Consider the following 10,960-nt stretch of genomic DNA (forward strand, 5'->3'; position numbering starts at 1 on the left):
GATACCTGGTCTAATGGGATGAACACCAGTTTACCTGGAGAGGAGAGTGACCTGCTATATCATCTTGGTGTTCTAAACTCATGATACACAATTATCTCTTATGACTTATTCCTCCCAAATGTAAGTGGCTCTGCCTGAGCCCACTGCCCAGCTACAGAGATGAGCAACAGCCCAGCCTTTGAACAGTGCTCAGGATGAAGCGACAGGAGAACCATTTTGGGCATCTCTTACCTCTGAGGAGGGCAATGGGTTGGGTGAAAGTATATTATTGATATGTCTGTAAGTAGAGAATTCTGGGTAATACACAAAAATATGTTTAGGAATCATGTTGTGGTAGATAAATGGACCTAGACACAGACATTATCATTAGATATTTGGGAAAACTCATGATATGAGGAGAAGCAAAAGCAACAGGCTCTCACACGTCATGAGCTCAGTACACATTTCCGTCTCAGGAAAAGAAGGAAGCCATGTTACAAGGAAGGTCAGGCTTCCGTCTCAGGAAAAGAAGGAAGCCATGTTACAAGGAAGGTCAGGCTTCCGTCTCAGGAAAAGAAGGAAGCCATGTTAAAAGGAAGGTCAGGCTTCCGTCTCAGGAAAAGAAGGAAGCCATGTTACAAGGAAGGTCAGGCTTCCGTCTCAGGAAAAGAAGGAAGCCATGTTACAAGGAAGGTCAGGCTTCCTTCATTTGTGAAATGCTTCCCTGCACATTTCCTCCACTCCAGATTCACTGTAAATTTCTGATATTAGTAATTTAAAAGGCAATTAATGATGTTAAAGCAAAAACAAAATAGACATTGCCATATTCTTCCAGTTACTAGCTAACAGGGAGCCTTGGTGTGCAGAACAGAATAAGAAATACTATGTATTACTAAAAGGAAAAAAACAAAGACATCATCTTGAAGAAAGAACTAAAACTATAAATTGTGGAATAAGAAGACAAATTATTTTTTGAACAATCTAACTAGGCCATTTGGAAGGACATCATTCAGTAGGGAGTATGAATTTAACTGTACAGTAGCAATATACATTTCATATCTTGAGAAAATAGATATGAAGCCAATAACTTCTCTACCTTTTTATATATAGAAAATATGAAGTAATCTATAAGAATGCTATTAATGTTAACAAGTTCAAAGTTGCAGAGTATAAGGTTGACACTCAAATGGCAGCTGTGTTAATATACACCAACAATGAACAGTCCAATAAGAAAATTGCATATGTAATTCCATTTATAATAAGATGTAAAATGATTACATACTTAGTAAGATAGCTAACCAAGGAAGCAAAATACTTATACCTCAATAAGAACAAAACATTGCTGAAATAAAGTAAAGAGGATATAAATAAGTAGAAAGGCATCCTGTATTCATGGACAGGAAGACTAAACATTATTCAAGTGCAATACTATACAAAGTGATGTTCAGATGCACCACAACCCCTGTCAAACTGCTGACAACCATGTTTGCAAAAATGGATAAGAAAACCCTCAATTTCGAATGAATTTTCCAGGGGTCTCAAATATTCAATAATAACATTGTAAAAGAATTGTGTTGGAGGACACACATTTATGAGATTGAAATGTACAATACAGTTACATATACTCAAAAAGTATGGTCCTAGAATTAGGGCACCCATAAGGACCACTGGGACTGATAGAGAGCCCAGAATTAAATGCATACATATATAGCCAAGTGATCTTCAACAAAGTGCCATAAATATACAATGGAAAATGGGAAGCCTCTTCAGCAAATGATGTTGGTAAAACTGCACATTCCCATTCAGATAAACAAACTGAATGCTTACTTTACACCATATAAAAATTAACTCAAAATGTGTCAGAGACCTAAATATAAGAGCTAAAATTATAAAACTCTCAGAAGAAAATATTGGGATAAGGTTTCATAGCAGTGAATTTAGCAACCTTTTAATGAATATGACACTAAAAATAAGGCAATGCTTAAAAAAATCAATTTTTATCCCAGAACTTAAAGTATAATAAATAGAAAAAAATCAATTTTATACAAATTAAGGAAGTTTGTACATCTAAAGTTCTAAACGAAGGGAGAAATATTTGCAAATTATACATCTTGTAAGAAATTAAAAATTAGAATATATTCTAAAACTCCTAAAAATCTACAACAACAACAAACAAAAGACAAAAGACAATTCTAAAAATGGGCAAAGTACCTGAATATATAAGTCTCTAAAGGAGGTATACTCAGCAGAGGAAAAGCTGCTTGGCATCATTAGTCATTAGGGAAATGCAAGTGAAAAGCACAAACAGGTTCCAATATACACCTACTAGGATAATTTTCTTTTTTTTTAGACGAAGTCTTGCTGTGTTGCCCAGGCTGGAGTGCAGTGGCTTGATCTTGGCTCACTGCAACCTCTGGCACCCAGGTTTAAGCGATTCTCCTGCCTCAGCCTCTGAAGTAGCTGGGATTACAGGCGCGTGCCACCACGCCCAGCTAATTTTTGTACATTTAGTAGAGACGGGGTTTCAGCAACTTGGCCAGGCTGGTCTTGAACTCCTGACGTCGTGATCCACCCACCTCAGCCTCCCAAAGTGTTGGGATTACAAGTGTGAGCCACTGTGCCTGGCCTTAGGATAATTTTTTTTGTTTTGTTTTGAGACAGAGTCTTGCTTTATCACCCAGGCTGGAGTGCAGTGGCACGATCTCGGCTTACTGCAAGCTCTGCCTCCTGGGTTCACGCCATTCTCCTGCCTCAGCCTCCCAAGTAGCTGGGACTACAGGCGCCTGCCACCAGGCCTGGCTAATTTTTTTTCTATTTTTTAGTAGAGACAGGGTTTCACTGCGTTTGCCAGGATGGTCTCGATCTCCTGACCTTGTGATCCACCTGCCTCGGCCTCCCAAAGTGCTGGGATCACAGGCGTGAACCACCACGCCCGGCCGGATAATTTTTTTAAAGGAAAATAGTTTAAAATAAGTGTTTAAAGGAAAACAAGAAATTGTAACTGTGATACATTGCTGGTAGAAATGTATAAAGTTGCAATCACTGTGAAAAACAGTTTGCAGTTGCTCCAAAGGTTAAACATAGAGCTACCACTGGACCCAGGAATTCTAGTAGTAGGTATATACCAAAAAGAATGGCAAACAGAACTCAAACAGATATTTGTACACTAATGTTGATAGCATCACTATTCACAAGGGCCAAAAGATGGAAAAATCCAACTATCAGTGAACAAATGAATGTATAAAAACAAAGTGGTATATACATGCAATGGTACATCATCCATCTATAAAAAACAATTTTGATATATGATACAATGCGGATGGATACTGAAAACATTATGCCAAATGAAATAAGCCAGACACAAAAGGAATATTGTAGGATTCTACTAAAATCAAGTGCCTAGAATAATCAAATGCATAGACACAGAAGATGGGATAGAAATTACCATGGGCTGGTGCCAACCAGTCTTGTAAGGTGCGGTTGGAAACCGGGGACATGGCAGCACCCGGCCCAGTGCTCTGCCTTTTGGATGTTGATGGGACCCTGACCACCCTGCAGCAGAAAATTACCAAAGAAATGGATGACTTCCTACAAAAATTGAGGCAGCAGATCAAAATCGGAGTGGTAGGCAGGTTGGACTTTGAGGAAGCGCAGGAGCAACTGGGAAATGCTGTGGTTGAAAAATATGATTACGCGTTTCCAGAAAATGGCTTGGTAGCATACAAAGATGGGAAATGCTCGTGTAAATGGAATATTCAAAGTCACCTGGGTGAGGTCCAAATCCAAGATTTAATCAACTATTGTCTGAGCTGCAATGCAAAAATTAAACTCCTGAAGAAGAGGGGTACTTTCATTGAATTCTGAAATGGGATGTTAAACATGTCCCCTATTTGGAAGAAGCTGCAGACAAGAAGAATGCATTGAGTTCTACGAATTCAATAAAAGAGAAAATATAAGAGAAAAAGCTGTAGCAGATCAAGGAAAGAGTTTGCAGGAAAAGCCCTCACGTTTTTCGTAGGAGGCCAGATCGGCTTTGATGTCTTTCCTGACAGATGGGGCAAGAGGTATTGCCTGTGACATGTGAAAAATGACGGTTATAAGGCCATTTATTTCTTTGGAGACAAAATCATACCAGGTGGCAACGACCACGAGACCTTCACAGACTCCAGAACCGTGGGCTACTCCATGACGGTGCCTGAGGACACACGCAGGATCTGTGAAGAGTTTGCCTAATATGTGAGTGGGAGGGGCAGGGGTGGTCCCGGGGGACTAGCCAGCAAGGGGCATTCGGTGGCCAAAGCCAAGGGCCCTCCCGCATATGCTCACCCACCCACAACCCAGCCAAGCTCTGTGTACTGTGCCAAGCATGTGTGGTCTTGACCTGCACCCCTGACATGCCATGCCTCCACCTCCAGTGCCAGAAGCTTCCTGAAGGGAGGAGAAAAGAGTTGTCAAGAATTGCTTAGAGGAATACCTCACATGAAAGATTTTCCCCACCCATCCGCGGCCCCCTAGTCTAATATACCCACCCCAATATGTACAATCACAGTACACGTGGTTTTTGGGGAAATTTCCCCATCACTCCAGGGTGATACAGAAAGAAAAAATGTGCCTGGACTCTCCCTCTTTGTGGGTCTTGTGAAAACGTCAGCGATTTTAACGTCTGGATGCGTCAGCACCAAAACGGGGATTTGGTGATGACAAAGCAAGGACAGGCCATCTGCAGTGGCCCACCCCAGGACAGAAGTTTACAGACACCTCCTGGAACCAAGCTCCCACCTGCAGGTTGCCTCGATGCAGGTGGTGGCTGTGAGCAGGGGCAGTGTGACGCCCAGTGAGTAGATGCACTCCTTCTGTTTTCCTGTTTGTGAAGCTGAGGCCTGCTGGACAGACGGCTGGCGGAGTGACAGCAAACCCCATGGAGTTTGCACCTCAGCTGGCCCCGCCTCAGCCAGCTCTGTATTTACTACACTAGGAATAGCCTGGCTGATTTTCTGTATCCATGACGGGAGGCAATGGGAACCAACAGCCCAGCTGGAGAGTTGGTGCTGGCAAAACAGTCCTTCCCCTGGGGGCCGGTTCTCACCCAGGTCCAGAGAAACTAATGTAGGATGTCAGACTTCACCAAAAGGCCCTTCTGGTTGGCCCTGGCTGGGCTTCCCAGAGGCGTTCCTCTCTAGTTCCTCAGGGACATGTGAGAACCTGGCTAGGGAAGAGGAACAGGGGCTGTTCTCCTGTCAGCGCCTACTCAGCCCCTCACCCGGACTTTATGACTGAGGGGCCTGAGTGCAGCTGCAGCTGGGCCTGCGTCCCTCACTCTTTCCACCTTCTGCACATTCTTTGTGAAACTGGAAGGAGCTCACAGACCTCATCCAGAACACGGTGGAAGAGAACTTGCCTAGGAAACAGTTCACGTCTCACTTTTCAGGATGTGGAAATGCTGGGACCCACAGACCCTACATTGGTTGGTGCTGGGGCCATGTGGCCTCCACTGGGCTCTTGCCGATCTGAGTATGGGGCCAGGGGGGCCCAGGCTGCCCTGCACTCCCACCTCCCAGCCCACAGCAAGGTGCTTTCATCACAGCTAAACCTGGTTCCCTGCAAACCTCCCAGCCACTCGGGCCTGCAGCTGTCTGAGCCCCAGATCAGGTTGGGCGAAAGCAGTAGCACCTCATCTCAGTGACTCCCAGAACACGGCCATCCACAGGCATCTTTCCTTGTTGAGTTTTGCAAATGATACTGTAATGACTTCAAAATGAAAAGTAGCACATTAAAGTGATTTTATTGTTTCCTAAAAAAAAAAAAGAAAAGAAAAAGAAATTACCATGGGCTGGAAATAGGGGGAAAGGAAGTATATTGCTTACTGTCTTCAAGGTTTAGTTAGAAATAATCAAAATTTCAGGTGTAGATAGTAGTGTTGGTTATGCAACACTGTGAATATATTGAATGCCACTGAGTGCACACATTGGTTAAAAGGTTAAAATAAATATTGTGTTATGTATATTTTCCCAGAATAGAAAACATGCACAGCCGAGCCCAGATGCCAATCTTGCTAGGTGCTTTCCTTTACCTTCAAGAGTTGGCCAAGGCTCATCCAATCCCTCAAGGCAGCTGGGAAGTCTAAGACTGAAGTCTGCACCGGAAGAGAAATTAATAGAGGGAGGAGAAAACTTAAGAGTCCATACTACTCGCTCCCCAGGGCCAACAACTCTCTCTCCTGCACTTTATTGATCCAGCTCAGTATCTCCTGTGACCACCTCCTTTTTTCAACTGAAGACTTTGCACCTGAAGAGACTCCCAGGTCTTTCACCTTGGCCCTTGTCAGGGCTGATCCTCTCAGCTACTGTCCATTTGACCTCCATTCATGTCCATGCCACATCAGGCTGTGTTGTCTAGGTGGAATGAATCCACTGTGAGACAGGAGCCATTGGTGCTCCCCCAAATGTCCCTTTCTGGAGGAAGCCACCATTATGCTGTTCCTCCAACATGTCCACACACACACAGGCATCTCATTCACGCAAGGTGTGTGTCCTCCGACGAAGTTTCACACTCTAAACCCAGATAACTTTTGAAACCCAAGTTTTGTTGATTCCCCTTACTTAAGTTGTTCATTTGTCTACAAAACACTGCCCCAATTAAACTGCCAAAAATGTTTTGCAGAATTTGTATGTTAATTCTGACATTGTTATTACAAGTGTTTTTCTCCCGGAAAATTTATGTCTTTGTTACTGATAAAAGTATATAACTACTAATGCTGTTTTCAGCTATGTTGCCAAGCACATTTATATAAAAATATATTCTTAATTATTTTGAGAATCTGACAAAGACAATAACAACAATAATAATCTCATTTGCTTTATATTCATCTTTATATGTGTTACTTTATTCATTTCTTACATGCTGGGGCTTACCATACAGTGTACAATGAAATTGGTACTATGCAGCATGGTAGGAATGTACATTGGCACAGCTAATTTAGAAGATAGCTTTCTTGTTTCTTAAAAAAAATTAAATTTGAACTTACCATTTGGTCCAGCAAATCCACACCCAGGAATGCTCCAAGTGAACTGAAAGCATATTCTCCAAAGTCATTTGTACAGACATGTGTCTCTTAACGACAGTGATGTGTTCTGAGAAATGCATCGTTAAGTGATGTAGTAATTACGCAGACATCATAGAGTGCACTTACATAAACCTGGATGGCATAGCCCCCTATACACCTAGGCTGTATGATACAGCCAATTGCTCTGGGCTTCAAACTGTACAACATGTAACTGTCCTGAATACTGCAGGCAAAGGTAACAAAACGGTAAGCATTTATATATCTAAAATCTAAATATAGAAAAGCTACAATAAAATATGGTGTAAAATATAAAAATTAGTACATCCGTATAGGGCACTTTACCATGAACAGAGCTTACAGGACTGGACGTTGCTCTGGGTGATTCGGTGAGTGAATGTGAAGGCCTAGGACCTTACTGTACACTACTATAGACTTAATGAACATTGTATCTTTAGACTACCCTAAATTTATAGAAATATATTTTTATTTATTCAACAATTAACAGCCTACCGTAACATTTAAAATTTATAAACTTTAACAATTTTAAAAACAACCATTTTGTAATACCACTTACCTTAAAACATAAACATATTGTACAGCTGTGCAAATTTTTAAAATGTTATTCTATCTTTTTTCTATTTTAAAACTTAAGTTTTAAATTTTAAACTTTTTTTGTTAACAGCTGAGGCTCAGACACACACATCAGCCTAGACCTACACAGGATTAGGCTCATCAGTGTCACTGCCTTCTGAATCCACATCTTGTCCCACTGGAAGGGGCAGAAACACACGTGGTGCTGTCATCGCTTACGATAGCAACACCTTCTAGCACACATCCTCAAAGGCCTACTTGAGGCTGTTTTACAGGTAAGTGCTTTGTTTTAATATGCAGATAGAATATATTCTCAAATAATTATAGAAAGTATAGCACAGTAAATACATAAACCAGGAACACAGTCATTTATTTTCACTACCAAGTATTATATACTGCACATAGTTGTACGTTCTATACAGTACTTTAACATAACTGGAAAACCAGTAGATTCCTTTCCATCGCCATCATCACTGATGCCTGTGTAATGTGTCACGCTACACACTTGTGACAGCTACAAGACACTAGGTGATAGGAATTTTTAAACTCTATCATAATCTTATGGGACTGCCATCATACATGCTATCCATCATTGACCAAAATGTTATTATACATTACATGACTGTATTATGAATGCTCAAAGAAGCATTATTCATAATACAAAAAACAGGAATAATTAAATGTCCATCAACTGATGAATGAATAAACACTGTTTATATATCCACACAATGGACTATGAAGCAATGAAAAGGAAAACACATGACCGGCACAAGCTAAAGCATCAATTAACTTCAAAAATAGTAACTAAATGATTAAAGTCAGACCCCAATATAATATATTGTATGATTCCATTTCTATTACACAGATGAGAAATTTATACAGACAGAATATCAGAGCAGTATTGCTTAGGGCTGGAGATGGGAGTAGGGATTGAAATGGGCAAGAGATAACTTCAGTGAGAGTAACTTTTTTTTTTATTATTATACTTTAAGTTTTAGGGTACATGTGCACAATGTGCAGGTTAGTTACATATGTATACATGTGCCATGCTGGTGTGCTGCACCCATTAACTCGTCATTTAGCATTAGGTATATCTCCTAATGCTATCCCTCCCCCCTCCCCCCACCCCACAACAGTCCCCAGAGTGTGATGTTCCCCTTCCTGTGTCCATGTGTTCTCATTGTTCAATTCCCATCTATGAGTAAGAACATGCGGTGTTTGGTTTTTTTGTCCTTGCGATAGTTTACTGAGAATGATGATTTCCAATTTCATCCATGTCCCTACAAAGGACATGAACTCAACGTTTTTTATGGCTGCATAGTATTCCATGGTGTATATTTGCCACATTTTCTTAATCCAGTCTATCCTTGTTGGACATTTGGGTTGGTTCCAAGTCTTTGCTATTGTGAACAGTGCCGCAATAAACATACGTGTGCATGTGTCTTTATAGCAGCATGATTTATAGTCCTTTGGGTATACACCCAGTAATGGGATGGCTGGGTCAAATGGTATTTCTAGTTCTAGATCCTTGAGGAATCGCCACACTGACTTCCACAATGGTTGAACTAGTTTACAGTCCCACCAACAGTGTAAAAGTGTTCCTATTTCTCCACATCCTCTCCAGCACCTGTTGTTTCCTGACTTTTTAATGATGTCCATTCTAACTGTTGTGAGATGGTATCTCATTGTGGTTTTGATTTGCATTTCTCTGATGGCCAGTGATGATGAGCATTTTTTCATGTGTCTTTTGGCTGCATAAATGTCTTCTTTTGAGAAGTGTCTGTTCATATCCTTTGCTCACTTTTGATGTGGTTGTTACAAGAAAAACTTGTAAATTTGTTTGAGTTCATTGTAGATTCTGGATATTAGCCCTTTGTCAGGTGAGTAGGTTGCGAAAATTTTCTCCCATTCTGTAGGTGGCCTGTTCACTCTGATGGTAGTTTCTTTTGCTGTGGAGAAGCTCTTTAGTTTAATTAGATCCCATTTGTCAATTTTGGCTTTTGTTGCCATTGCTTTTGTTGTTTTAGACATGAAGTCCTTGCCCATGCCTATGTCCTGAATAGTAATGCCTAGGTTTTCTTCTAGGGTTTTTATGGTTTTAGGTCTAACGTTTAAGTCTTTAATCCATCTTGAATTAATTTTTGTATAAGGCGTAAGGAAGGGATCCAGTTTCAGCTTTCTACATATGGCTAGCCAGTTTTCCCAGCACCATTTATTAAATAGGGAATCCTTTCCCCATTGCTTGTTTTTCTCAGGTTTGTCAAAGATCAGATAGTTGCAGATATGGGGTGTTATTTCTGAGGGCTCTGTTCTGTTCCATTGATCTATATCTCTGTTTTGGTACCAGTACCATGCTGTTTTGGTTACTGTAGCCTTGTAGTATAGTTTGAAGTCAGGTAGCATGATGCCTCCAGCTTTGTTCTTTTGGCTTAAGATTGACTTGGCGATGTGGGTTCTTTTTTGGTTCCATATGAACTTTAAAGTAGTTTTTTCCAATTCTGTGAAGAAAGTCACTGGTAGCTTGATGGGGATGGCATTGAATCTATAAATTACTTTGGACAGTATGGCCATTTTCACGATATTGATTCTTCCTACCCATGAGCATGGAATGTTCTTCCATTTGTTTGTATCCTCTTTAATTCATTGGGCAGTGGTTTGTAGTTCTCCTTGAAGAGGCCCTTCATGTCCCTTGTAAGTTGGATTCCTAAGTATTTTATTCTCTTTGAAGCAATTGTGAATGGGAGTTCACTCATGATTTGGCTCTCTGTTTGTTATTGGTGTATAAGAAAGTTTGTGATTTTTGTACATTGATTTTGTATCCTGAGACTTTGCTGAAGTTGCTTATCAGCTTAAGGAGATTTTGGGCTGAGACGATGGGGTTTTCTAGATATACAATCATGTCATCTGCAAACAGGGACAATTTGACTTCCTCTTTTCCTAATTGAATACCCTTTATTTCCTTCTCCTGCCTAATTGCCCTGGCCAGAACTTCCAACACTATGTTGAATAGGAGTGGTAAGAGAGGGCATCCCTGTCTTGTGCCAGTTTTCAAAGGGAATGCTTCCAGTTTTTGCCCATTCAGTATGATATTGGCTGTGGGTTTGTCATACATAGCTCTTATTATTTTGAGATACGTCCCATCAATACCTAATTTATTGAGAGTTTTTAGCATGAAAGGTTGTTGAATTTTGTCAAAGGCCTTTTCTGCATCTATTGAGATAATCATGTGGTTTTTGTCTTTGGTTCTGTTTATATGCTGGATTACATTTATTGATTTGCGTATATTGAACCAGCTTTGCATCCCAGGGATGAAGCCCACTTGATCAT

The 10,960-nt window shown here is 40.7% G+C and overlaps 1 pseudogene; it reads left to right on the forward strand.

Annotated features, from left to right (window-relative positions):
- The first annotated feature begins 3,474 nt into the window (after positions 1–3,474).
- Positions 3,475–4,212, forward strand: LOC129137828 (phosphomannomutase 2-like; annotated as a pseudogene).
- Positions 4,213–10,960: the final 6,748 nt, after the last annotated feature.

This window comes from Pan troglodytes, chromosome 17 (assembly GCF_028858775.2).
Source record: "Pan troglodytes isolate AG18354 chromosome 17, NHGRI_mPanTro3-v2.0_pri, whole genome shotgun sequence".
In the NCBI taxonomy this organism is placed as follows: domain Eukaryota; kingdom Metazoa; phylum Chordata; class Mammalia; order Primates; family Hominidae; genus Pan; species Pan troglodytes.